The sequence below is a fragment of the Dasypus novemcinctus genome, chromosome 2 (genome assembly GCF_030445035.2).
Source record: "Dasypus novemcinctus isolate mDasNov1 chromosome 2, mDasNov1.1.hap2, whole genome shotgun sequence".
Classification (NCBI taxonomy): Eukaryota; Metazoa; Chordata; class Mammalia; order Cingulata; family Dasypodidae; genus Dasypus; species Dasypus novemcinctus.
In genome coordinates, this window is record NC_080674.1 from 83,452,725 (window position 1) to 83,467,049 (window position 14,325).

Consider the following 14,325-nt stretch of genomic DNA (forward strand, 5'->3'; position numbering starts at 1 on the left):
TTTCCTGGCTATGTTTGTAATCTAATGTTTAGAATAGTCTTGTCTCTCTAAATACAAAATAAAAAATAAGTTTTTTTTTTCATATTTTTATTGGTATCACATTAATTTGGAGACTTTGTATATTTAGGACATTGAATGTTCCTCTTCAAGAACATGATCCAAGAATGCTTTATCATTTCCTTTGTGCAAGTCTTGTATGCTTTTAAATTTACTCCTGGATATTTTATCATTTTGTTGCCATTATTAGAGGGGTATTTTCTTCTATTATTTTTTCTGGGCTTTGCTTGTTTTTTTTATGAATGAAACCTATTGATTTCTGCATTATAGTTTTCCGTCTCACTACTTTTTGGGCATTGAATCCTGTCCCCCGTAAAAGGCATATTCAGGTGTCAACCCCTGGTCCCATGGGTGTGAAACCATTTAAAAATAAGATCTTGGGAACGTCTTATGTTTTTTTTATTTTTTAATGTTTTTTAATGTAATGTTCTTTGTGATCTATTAACTTTAATTTAAAAAGTATAAAAAATAAATAAATAAAAATAGGATTTTTGGAGATGTTATTACCTAAGTATTGCCCAAACTGAATGAAGCTGCACCTTAATCCAAAATGGATTAAATGCTTATAAGCGAAGGAAATTGAATGTGGGAAAGAAGTCATGGGGAGTAGGTAGCAGCTGGAAGTGAAGGGAACTCAGAAGAGAAAGAAGAAGGTGCTACCATGTGCATTGCCATGTGACAGGATAGCCAAGGCACCCCAAAGATTGCTGGCCAACCAAAAGACCTGGACTTTGGGAGGACACAAGCCTTCTAGTCTCCAAAACCAAGACACAATAAATTTGGTTGTTAAGCCAAATCATTGTAAGATATTTGCTTAGAAGCTAGAAAACTAAAATACTACCTTACTCAATTCCTTATAAATTTTCAGTTGATACCTTAAAAATTTTGAGATATGCAATCTATCACTTGCAAATATTGAAAAATTTACCTCTTTTGGGCTAATTTTTGTATCTCAAGTTTCTTCTCATATATTAGACCGTAAGTCAAATCTTAACAAATTTAAAAATATTGAAATCATACAAAGTATTTTCTTGGATCCAGTGGAATAAACCTAGAAATCAACAACAGAAGGAAAACTGAAAAGTACTCTTAAACAACCAATACATTAAAGAAGAAATCACATGGGAAATTAGGAAATATCTTGAAATGAATGAATGAAATGAATGAAAACAAAAACACACTATACAAAAACTTAAGTAGGGGGGAGCAGATGTGGCTCAGTGGTTGAGTGCCTGCTTCTCATGTACGAGGTCCTGTGTTCGATCCCCAGTACCTCCTTAAAAAAGATGCATATATATATAAACTTATAGTATAAAATGAAGGCAGTGTTCAGAGAGAATCCTACAGCTCTAAATGCCTACATTAAAAAGAACTTAAATATACTTAATTAACATTCTAAAGTATTAAAAATATGAAGAAAAATCTAAGCAAGCATTTATAGCAATAGTATGAAATGTCCAATATTTGACTGTTGCCTTTCACTCTTCAATGCAATTTTTTGCACTGTAAATTGTATTGCTTTGTATTTCATGTTTTTTACACTCTTTACTTCAGAGTTAAGGACTTGTCCACCAAGTATTGCAATCACCTTTCTTTTCTACATGCAGTATAACAACATACAGTTTTGATACTTAACAATATTTCTTTAATAAAGCATATTTATTTGAAATTTTTTAAAAAGAAGAAAGATCATGAATCAATAACCTAACTTCACACTTAAAGAAACTAGAATAAAAGCAAACTAAAATCAAAGCTAGTAGAAGGCAGGAAACAGAAAGGATTAAAGCAGAGATAAGTAAAATAGAGAATAAATAAACAACAGAGAGACTCAGCAAAATTAAAGCTGGTTTCTTGGCAAACATTAAGACAAACTGACAAACAAAAAGAGAAAGAGGAAACAACTAAAATCAGGAATAAAGTAGAAACATTCCTGCCAACCTTATAGAAATAAAAAGGATCTTAGGAGGGTACTATGAAGAGGTATATACTGATAAATTAGAAAACCTGGATGAAATGGAAAAATTCCTTGAAACATAAAAATTACCTAATCTGACACAAGGAAAAATAGAACATACCAACAAAAGTGTAATGATTAAAAATTTTGAATCAGTAGTGGAAAACCTCCCAATAAAGAAAAGCCCAGGGCAGTATAGTTTTTCTGTATTCTACCAAACACTTAAAGAAGATTTAACACCAATCCTTCTCAAACTCTCCCAAAAAATAGAAGGGGAGTTATTAGATCCTAACCCATTCTATGAGGCTAGTGTTACCCTGATACCAAGGCCAGATAAAGATAGCAAAGAAATGAAAATTACAGATTAATATGCCTTACACATATAGATGCAAATATCCTCAACAGAATACTGGAAAATTGAATCCAACAGTATAATAAAGATTATAAAACATGACCAAGTGGGATTTAGTCCAGGAATGCAAGCAAGGATGGTTCAACACAAGAACATCAATTAATGTACTACACTACATTAATAGAATGAATGAAAACAAACACATCTTAATTGATGCAGAAAGAGAACATGACAAAATCTAATGTCTATTCATGATTAGAAAAACAATCAGAAAACTAGGAATAGAAGGAAACTCTGTACATGATAACTTTTGAAACATGATCAAAAAACAAAGATTTTTTTAAAATGGAAAATCACAGCAAATATCACACTCAAGGATGAAAGAATGAAAGCTTTCCACCTAAGATCAGGAACAAGACAAGGATGCCTGCTGTCACCAGTTACTCAATATTTTACTGGAAATTTTAGCCAGAGAAATCAAGTGAGAGAAAGAAGTAAAAGGCATCCAAACTGGATAGGAAGAAGTCATTTTATCCCTATTCACAGATAACATGATTCTATACATAGAAAATGCCAAGTAATCATAAGAAAGCTACTAGAATTAATTTTAAAAATCAGCAAAGTTGCAGGATATGAGATAAAAATGCAGAAGTCAGTTGGGTTTCTATACACCAGTAATGAACAATCTGAAAAGAAAATCAAGAAAATAATTCCATCAATAATAGCACCTAAAAGAATAAAATACCAAGGAGTAAATTTAACCAAGGAGGTGAAAGTCTTATACACTGAAAACTACAAAATATTGCCAAAAGAAATTAAAGAAGCTCTATATAAATGGAAAGATATCTTGGGTTTATGGATTAGAAAACTTATTATTGTTAAGATGTAAATACTATGTAAGTTATCTACAAATTCAGTGTAATACCTATTAAAATTCCGGCAGACTCTTGCAGAAATGGAAAAGATGATCCTTAAATTCATGTGGAATTACAAGGAGCCCTAAATAGCTAAAATAACCTTGAAAATGAACAAAGTTGGTAAGCTCATATTTCATGACTTCAAAACTTCCTGCATAGCTACAGTAGTTAAAATAGTGTGGTATTGGATAAAAATAGATATATAGACCAATGGAATAGAATTCAGAGTCCTGAGATAAATCCTTACATCTATGACCACTTGGTTTTTGATAAGGATAATAGTTTCTTCAACAAATGATGCTGGGACAACTGGAAATCTACATGCAAAAAAAAAATGTGAACCTCTACCTCTGACCATATACAAAAATTAATACAAAATGATCAATGACTTTAAGAGTTAATACTATAGTGCTCGCTTCGGCAGCACATATACTAAAATTGGAACGATACAGAGAAGATTAGCATGGCCCCTGCGCAAGGATGACACGCAAATTCGTGAAGCGTTCCATATTTTTAGACTCTGTACATCACCTTAAGTAAATATGATGTGAATAGGGTGTAAGAGTATCGCTGTGGAAGGAAAAAGGTGTTGTGGTGGATGTATGGGAGTGCTGTATATTATATATATGCATTGCTGTGGTCTAGGACTCCTACGAAGAAACGCTGAATAATTGGGGGGGGGGGGGGGAAAGGATAGGATGTGGAATTTTTTCAAGTCAACATTCTTTATCTAAGTTCTTTATCTAACTTTATCCAAGTTCTTTATCTATCCTTTAAACCCATCGCTATATGCCATTCCCTAGTAAGGGACCATGACATTATATTGGGCTTCAAATTTCGGGGAGTTCTGGATCACAGAGTGTTTCAACAATGGCAATGGAGAGATACTGGTATGGGATATCAATGACAGGTGATATATGGCTGACAGGGAGCTGTACAGAACATATGTCCAGGGTGCATGGTAATGATTGGATATACTCATAGTGGCAACAATTAAAAACACAGCAGGGGGGGTACTGGGTTCCTGGCCAGTGGTGCTCTGTCGTGGTCCCTAGGGGAGCAGCGATAGTCTCCCAGGTACAGCGGCGGGGACCGGGAGGGAGTGAGGGTTCAACAGTGAGCCCCTGATGCTAATGACTATGCTTGTGAGCTGATAAACCTAAAATAAGAACAAGGCCTAGAGCAACATTGTGCCTGGGAATTTCCTCCTGTCAGCCTTCATGTTACTCAAATGTGGCCAGTCTCGAAGCCAAACTCAGCATGTAAATGCAATGCCTTCCCTCCAGCGTGGGACATGACACCCGGGGATGAGCCTCCCTGGCAACGAGGGACCACTATCAAATACCAACTGATGATGCAACTGGAAAAGGACCTTATATGGAAGGTTCAATGCGGATCAGCAGAATATCCATGTCTACATAAAACAACATGACTTTAAAATGCTGTTTGACCTAAAGTACGGGGGAAATGGAAAGGAGAAATGAGTTTATATGGCTACAAGTTTCTAAAAAAGAGTCTGGAGGCTGGCAGAAGGATTGCCCTCATGCACAACTGAGCAGAGTCAGAGAGACAGATAAAGCAGATACAACCCCCAGATATTGGTTCCTATGAAGGCTAAAGAGACCCATGAGAGTTATGGTCATGGCCGATGGGGTTTACTACCAGGGCAGATGGCCCCTCTCTGGAAATGGTGTTTATGTGTGATGAATCTGGACTCAGATGGGATCTCCCTTCATAAGACTTTCATACTAATCTGCTGGAGGTGCAGTTAACGTTGGGGTTTAGTTAGGGGATTTGAATCTCTGGACTGATAATGTGATAGCCAGGTCCTGAGCCTCAACAGACTCCAGCACCTACAATCTGATTTATTGGACTTACCACACTCAGCTAAGATGGAGTTGAAGAAGGACAATCACCACACCATGGAGCCTAGAGTGATTACAACTGAAAATGGGAGGATGGCAGCCAGCATCCATGTGGAATCTGAGCCTCCTCTTGACATAGAGGTGCAATGGACACAACCAATCCAATGTCCACATAGAAGAGGTGGCATTGGATTGGGAAAAGTGGACATGGTGGACGATGGGTATGGGGAAGGGCAGGAAGAGATGAGAGATGGGGGCGTATTTGGGACGTGGAGCTGCCCTGGATGGCGCCTCGGGGGTGATCACCGGACATCGTGGATCCTCACAGGGCCCACTGGATGGAATGGAGGAGAGTATGGGCCATGATGTGGACCATTGTCTATGAGGTGCAGAGGTGCCCAAAGATGTACTTACCAAATCCAATGGATGTGTCATGACGATGGGAACGAGTGTTGTTGGGGGGGGGGTGGGGTTGAATGGGACCTCACATATATATTTTTAATGTAATATTATTACAAAGTCAATAAAAAAAAAAGAGTTAATACTATAAACTTCTTATTAGAAAAACTTAGGGAAATATCTTTAGGTGGGAAATGGATTTTTAGATTTTATACCAAAAGCGCAAAGAACACAAGAAAAAAATTGATGAAATGAACATCAAAACTAAAAACTGTTGTACATCAAAGAACATTATCAAGAAAGTGAAAAGACAAGCTACAGAATGGGAGAAAATATATGGAAACGATATATCTGATAAGGTTCGATATCCAGAAAATATAAAGAACTCATACAACTAAACAATAACAGGACAAACAACCCACTTTAAAAATGGGCTAAGTTTTGAATGATTTTGTTAAGAATGTGAAAAGATAGCCAACTCAATTGGAAAAAATCTTCAGAGACCATATTTCCATAAGGGATTGATCTTCATGTTATATAAAGAGGTGACACAATGACAAAATGACAAGCAACCTAATTTTAAAAATGGGCAAAAGACTTGAATAGACATATTTCTGAAGTGGAAATACAAATGGCCAAAAGACACCAGAAAAGATTCAACATCACTAGCTATTAGGGAAATGCAGATCAAAACTATGATGAGATGCCATCTCACACCATACAGAATGGCCATTATTAAAAGAAAAACAACAGGAAACTACAAGTGCTGGAGAGGATGTGGGGAAACAGGAACATTCCTTCACTCTTGGTGGGTGTGCAAAATGGTGTAGCTTCTGCCGAAGATGATCTGGCAATTCCTAGGAAACTAAATATAGAACTGCCAGTTGATCGGCAATCCTGCTACCAGGAATATGTTCAGAAGAACTGAAAGCAAGGACGTAAATGGATATTGGCACACGGATGTTCATAGCAACATTATTCACAATTGCTATAAGATGGAAGCAACCTAAGTGTCCGTCAACTGATGAATGGATAAACAAGATGTAGTATATTCATATGATAGAATACTACTAAGCTGTAAGAAGAAATCAATTGGGAAGCACACGACACATAGGGGAACCTTAAGGATATTATGTTGAGTGAAATAAGCCAGAAATATCAATATCAGATGGATATTGTATGGTCTCATTGATATGAACTAAATAAAATGAGTAGAATTATATGGAGTTGGACTATGAAGTGTAGATTGGTGGGGATGGAATGAGGGACGAGAAGGGAAAGAAGATGCTGGATGTATATACAATGTTTAATAAGATCAAATGTAAATACGTGATAATGGTTGGACTTGATGGTAACACGTTAAAATGAATGTAACAAACTGTTGATTTATGGATGTGATTGTGGCTGTAATGGGTAGTCTAGGAAGATTAAAGTTAGTTGGATGACAACTGGAGGATAATATAGGAAATGTATAATAATGATTTTGGCAGTGGAAGAGGATTATGGTTTAATGTATAAATACAGGAATGTTCTCTCTACAAGGTGTTAAGAATGTGGTAATACATGGGAAAATATAAATAATGTAATTTACAAACTATAATTAACATTATCATGTTTTTATAGCAAAATCAAAGTTGGTACTATATTAATGCTTAAGGCAACAAAAAATAATATGGGGTTAGGTTTTGTGAGATATGAATATTATAAAGCATTTTTTCTCTCCATTTTTTTCATAAATGAGGAGATTGTCATTTAACTAATCTGTGTAAATCTATGTCTCTTTCTCAACACTAGAGGAGCAATTGAATTAGTAGTTGGAATTAGATGAGTTAGTAGTTGGTTAAAATGATTTTTATGCTATGTATACTTTACTAAAACTGAAAATAAATTACTTTAAAAATACAGTTGCCTAGTACCTCCACCCAGAACAATGTTAAATAAGAGTGCAATAGCAGCTACCTCTGTCTTGTTATTTTTTTAAAAATAGGCCTTATTTTTTTTAGAGCAGTTATAGATTTACAGAAAAATCACATAGAAAATGCAGGGTTCCCATTGCCTACCCCCACAGTTTTCCCAATTATTGATATTTTACATTAATGTGGGACATTTGTTACAATTGGTGAACCAATATTATTAGAATTATATTAGTATCTAAAGTCAATATTTTACATTAAGGTTCACCCTGTGTTGTATGGTTCTATGTGTTTTTAAATTTTTTTATTGTAGGAACATATAGACAAAAATTTTTCTACTTTCTCACTTTCAAATATATAATTCAGTGGAATTAATTACATTCACATTATTATGCTACCATCATTGCTATTCATTACCAAAACTTTTCCATCACCCCAAATAGAAACTCTATATCCCTTAAGTAATGTTTTCTCCTTCCCTTCTCCCTTATCCCTGATCACCTGTATGAATTTGCAAATTCTTGTTATTTTACACATGTGAGATCATGCAATATTTGTTCCTTTGTGTCTGGCTTATTTCACTCAATAGGATATATTCAAGGCATATCCATGTTGTAACATGTAGCAGAACTTCATTCCTTTTTATGGTAGAACAATATTGCATTGTATGTAAACACTACATTTTTTTTAATCTGTTCATCCATTAATGGACACTTGGGTTGTTGCCACCTTTTGGTTATTGTGAATAATGTTGCTATGAACAGTGATGTACAAATACCTGTTCAAGTTCTTGCTTTCAATTCTTTTGAATATATACCTAGAAGTGTGATTGCTGGGTCATATGATAGTTCTAAGTTTAACTTTTTGAGACACTGTTAAATTTTTCCACAGCTTCTGTACCACTTTATATTCCCACCAACAATGCCTGAAAATTGCAATTTCTCTGCATCTTCACTAACACTTGTTATTTTCCATTTTTTAAACAAGAATCATGCTGTGCTATCTCTTTTTTTATGGGGCAGAAAGAAATTTTATTTTATTTTTGTATTAAATTGCTTTGCCTTATTGGTGGGCAATAAGGAGTAGAATGAAGAAAAAAACATTCTGAGATCTAGTCTTGTTCTTTACTTTGATAGAATGTATCTAGTGTTTCTCCATTCAGCATAATGACTATTTTTGAGTGGATTTGATATATTTTATCATGTTTGAGAAAGTATCTATTCCCATTTTATTAACAGTTTTATTTTTTAATCAAGAATAAATGTTGAATTTTGACAAATATCAGGTTTTTTTCTTATGAAAACTGCTTAGCGGTATCCTATAGGGTCTGATACATAGTTTCCATTAGCTTTACTTTCTTCTTTTATCCAAGAAGTAAGAGAGCATTGTAAACTTTGCAGATGAAGAGATATTTTTAAAAATTTTGTCATTGATTTTTACATCATAATCAGAGAATGTTTTCTTAACTATTACTAAAATTCACTTGAGCAAAATACACTGCTGGTTTTGGTGACTGTTTATGGATATATGAATAGGTGTTTTCTCTGTTTTTAAGACACAGAATACGTATATTATCTTTTCTGGACACAGAGTCAAAGTGTGATCCAAAGAATCTTTTTGTAATTGATTTGCATTTGCATTTGGGTCAGGTAACATAGTTTGTCTGATACTGATTCTTTGATCTTGAGATTTTTTGTGGTCTAGATACGGTGACTTTATAATTGTTTTATGTGCTTGAAAAGAATTTGAATTCTTGTTGAGCACAGGATTCTATACATGTCCTTTGGACCAGGATTTTAATTGCATTTTTCAAGAGTTCAGAATTGTTATTTATTTGTATCTGCCTCATTTATCAATGATAGACTAACTTAGAAATGTTAAAATTTCCATCTGTGTTATTAGATGAATCAATTAAAAATAAATTTTGTTTTTCAAGTAAAATAACCTCTCCTTTATCATTATATAGTGGCTACCTCTATCCTTTAAAATCCTTCATTCCTGTTATGGATTAAATTTTGTTCCTCCCAAAAATATGATCAATACTAACCCCTGGTCCAGTGAATGTGATCCTATTTGGAAATAGGTTCTTTGAAGATGGTATTATAAGGTGAGGTCAAACTGGACTGAGGTGGGCCTTTAATTCAATGTTAGTGATGTCCTTATAAGCAGAAGAAAGAGAGACAGGCATGTGCCAAAGGTAGAGACTAAGTTATGTTGCCCCCAATCCAAGGACCCTCCCAGATTGTTGCCCACCCACCTGAAAGCAGGAGAGTCATGGAATGGCATCTACCCTTTAAAAGCTGGCATGGCCCTGCCTATGGCACCTTAACTTTAGACTTCTCGCCCCCTGAACAGTGAGACAAAAAATTTTTGTTACTTATGCCAACTAGTCTGTGATACTGTGTTAGAGCAGCCATGACAAACGAAGCCGATTCCTAAGAGTCAGTTTTGCCTGCCTCACTACCTGTGGGCTTCTGGTTGCTGAATCTTTTCTGTTGGTGTTCAGGTCCATTCCCATCATCATCTATACTTTCCCCTGTTTCAAGGAGCTGGATGCTGGACACTACATTTCCTGGATTCCTTCTCCATATTATTCGGTTCTGTCTTTGAGAAACCCTGCTGCAAGATTTGCCAGGCATAAGGAAAGTAGAGGCCATATTTTTCCTGAAACTGGCAAGAGTAGTACGAGGGCTTCAAGAGCTCTGAGGCTTCATAAAAACTGGTTGAACTCTGTGTATCCCCACTGGTATCCAGCCTTGGGGCTGCACGATGAGTTGCCTGCCATCAATGTTTCCCGCAGTTTTCTGATTGCCCATGTGGCAAGGCAGCACTGACCACATCTGCAAAGACAAAACCTAAAAAACTTATATTATCTCTCCCCTGACATTTGTTCCTCTATCCTTTCAAATGCTTTTGCAAACCTTAATTTTCATGTATTATACCCCTTTCTGCTTGAAATACCTAAAGTAGTTTCTGTTTTCCTGTATATATTCTGAATAAATATCCTAACAGAATGAAATAAGTCAGACATAAGGACATATATTGCATGGTCTCACTAATATGAACTAAATGAAATGAGTAAACTAACAGAGGTAAACTCTAGAGCAGGGGTTCTTTACATTTTTTGTTCCACAGACCCCTTTGCCAGTCAGTGAAAACCATGGACCACTACTAAATCCACACTATACTGCAAATTATTTAATAAATATGTCTCACCTGCACCAACACGTCCCCACAAGAATAATGTTTTCCTAAGATTTCAATTCAAGCTCATGGACCCCTTGTTAAGAACCCCTGCTCTAGAGTGTAGGTTACTAGGAGATAGAATGTGGGTTGAGAACGGGAACTAAAGCTTAATGTATGTAGAATTTTTAATAAGATTTATTGTAAAAGTGTGGAAATGAATAGAATTGATGGTAACACATTCTAGTGAGTATAACTAACACAGCTGATTAAAAAATGTGATTGTGGCTGAAAGGGATAGTCTGTAGAGGTAAACATCAATTGAAAGGAAGCTAGAGAATAAGCTGGGGAATGTATAATATAGTGATTTTGGTGGTTGGTGAAGATTGTGATTAATAGTATAAATGTAAGAATCTTCTGTTTTAATGTGCTAAGAATATGGTGATAACTGGGCAAATACCAACTAATGTAACATTTAGACAATAGTTAACACTAACGTAATGTTTTTGTTGCAATGGCAAAAAAGACATTATATCAATTTAAAGGACAACAATGGGGGGACATAAGAGGGTTTGGGATTTTCCTTTTGGAGTAATAAGAACAACTTAAAATTGTCTGAGGTGATGAATGCACAACTCTGTGATGAAAAGGAGAGCCACTGAGTGTGCACTTTGAATGGATTGTACAACGCTTGGGACTGTATAACACAGGGAATCCAGCGGGGGACCATGCACTGTGGTTAACAGAAGAAATATGAAGATGTTCTTTCATGAACTGTAACAAATGTGTATTACTAATGCAAGATGTTAATACTGGGTGGGTTGGGAGGAAAATACACCAAATGTAAAATATGCGCTATAGTCGGTAGTAATATTTTGATGATGCTCTTTCACAGTTTGGAACAAATGTTTCACAACAATAAACGGTGTTGGTGGTGAGGTAATATATGGGAGCCCTGTATGATGATATCCATGTATGTTTTATAAGTTCACAACTTTTACTGTACACTTATTATGTCTGTTCATTTAAGAATGATATACTTCAATAAAAGTTCATTAAAAAAAAAACCAACCACAAATAAAACTACATTAGCACTACTGTATTGAAAAATGAATAAGAAAAAATAAATATCCTTACATATCTTTTTCTGTTTTTTTACTTTTAACCTTTCTCTGACCTTAGTTTTTAAGTATCTCTTGGTAAGATGTACTAACTGGAAATTTTTTTCTAATCTAAAAGTCTTTATCATTTCACTGGTTAGTTTACCCTATGTAAATTTTAAAAATAATTGTTGATATACTTAGATTTATGCCTGCCATCTCATTTGCTTTCTATTTGTTCTCTTTACCTATGCTGCTTTTCTTCTTCTTTTCTGGTTTCTTTATATTAGACTGAATTTTTAAATTCCATTTCAGTCTCTCTGCTTTTTTGTGATACATACACTCCATTTCCATTCTCTTAGTAGTTATAGTTATACTTAAATTTTGACATATTTAACTTTAAAGCTAAAATAATTAAGACTTTCTACCCAAACAGCACAGAGAATTTTGAACATTTCAACCCCAAACACTCTCTTCCCATCTTATAAATTGATATGCAAAGTTTTACTTCTGTATATTTTTTCCAAATTAAAATTGTAAGTGCTTTTAGCAATAATTGTATTTTTAGATTTATTCATGTTTTCCTTACCAATTTTTTCTTGGATTTCAGACCTTTCTTGTGGAATAATTCCTTTTCCTTAAAATATAGTAAGTTCCTTTAATCTGCTACTAGTAAACTCTTCTTTGGTTTATCTGAAAAATATCATTACTGAGTGTAGTTTAGCTTTATTTAGAATTTTAGGTTGACAGTATAGCTCCTGTACTTTGAAAATATGATTCCTTTATTTTCTGGTTTCCATTGTTGCTGTTATAAGACTTTTTTTTCCCTCTGGGTAGCTCTCAAGATTTGATGGTCTCTAATTTCACAATTATGTGAATATTTGTGCATGTGTGTATATAGATTATTTTTAATTTTTCCCCTTAGGATTTGGTATGTTTACCGAATTTGAAGATTGGCATCTCTCAAGAATCTGTAAAATCTACAGCCATAGTCTGTTCAAAAGTCTCTCCCCTATTCTTTCTATTCTCCTATTTGGGAACCCCAATTAGATATATAGACATTCTTTTCCTGTCTATATCTCTTTTGTAATTTCTATCTCTTTGTCTTCTATGTTATCTTTGAGGTCACTAATTATTTGCTCAACTTCATTGTATCTGTTATTTAACCAGTTCATTAAGTTTATATTTTTTAACTTATAAAAGTGCTATTTCCCTCCCCGCCCCCAAACTTTCCGGTCATGTTTGATAGTCTCTCATTACTGTATGTTTTCATTTTCTGCTTTTACATCTGAAAATTTTAAAGATAGTTTATATTTTCTACTTGGTAATTTCAATACATGATGTCTATAACAGTTTACTTCAGTTGTTTGTGGTTCCTGCTGGTCCTCATTTATGATATCCTGTTTTCCTTTGAGTTTCACAATACTTTATTGTGAGCTTTTCTCTGGTTGGTCCTAATCTGTGGAAATTCTAGAGAACCTGATGAAGGTGCATTCTTCCTGAGAAGATTGTCATTTGCTTCTGCCAGATGCTGTAGGTCACTATTGAGCCAGAAGCATTTGACATAGACTTTCCTAGACCACAGAAGTACATTTCACTACCAAACCCATGTGTGGCCATGTTTGTGCTTATGAATTTGCTAGGTCAACTTTTTTTTCCCCATGCTAACTAAGGTTTGTGAGAGACAGATTTCCTTGATGGCTCTTTTTACCAGCAGAGAATTTTCTCTTTAACCCTTCCACTGTAACCTCTCTGAAGTCTTAGTTAATGTATGTAAAGGCCTCAATTTCAAGTCTTCATTTCATGGGCCCAAGGTTTCTTCTTATGCACCCTGCCTTGCCTTTAAACATGAGGCTCTAGGTTCCTTGTTTTGGCAGGTGCCTCAGAGCTGCCTGAGGTATTTCATTTGTCACTCTGGTTTCAGATCTTTTTTTCATTTTTGACCCCTGTGGATTTTCCTTTCTTATGCAAAGAGACTCAGGATGAACACCAGCTCCTGCTCTTGGCAAAGGAGGTCAGCAGGTACATGGGTTCATCTGTTGCCACAGCCTCTGGTGGAGTGGTGAGCATGGGCTGGGTTGTGGGTGGATGCACTGTGGGGCTGGGATGCTACCTCCCTTTAGAGCAGTGACTGTGAGATTAGCCTTTCCTGAATAGGAGTGAGGGTGTTGTCTTAATTTTTAAATAATTTTTAATGGTGCAGAACTCTAGGTGGTATGTTATTTCATCTCAGGTGATTAAAATTATTATTATATTGATCTCTGCATAGTATTTGTTCTATCGGCTGCCAGTCTACATTTTTTTCCTTTGTGGGTAAGCTGTTTTTTTCTTTGTCTTTGGTGTTTTACGGTTTCACTATGATATATCTGATATTCTTTTAGATTATCTTTTTTGAACTCATATTCATCAGTTCTTGAAAATTCAAAGTCATTATTTCTTCAAGTAATTCCTCTCCCCCATTCTCAATATTTTCTCCTCTTGGAATTTCTATGTTGGCCCTCCTCATTCTCATCTTCATATCTGTTAATGGGGTGACTAACCATTCCAGTTTGTCCAGTATGTAAAGGCTTTCAGGAACACAGAAC

At 35.1% G+C, this 14,325-nt stretch overlaps 1 non-coding gene across 1 annotated transcript; it reads left to right on the forward strand.

The window, feature by feature from the left end:
* The first annotated feature begins 3,688 nt into the window (after positions 1 to 3,688).
* LOC111763561 (U6 spliceosomal RNA) lies at positions 3,689 to 3,795 on the forward strand. The gene has a single exon (XR_002796408.1). It is a non-coding gene; the product is annotated as a U6 spliceosomal RNA (small nuclear RNA).
* Positions 3,796 to 14,325: the final 10,530 nt, after the last annotated feature.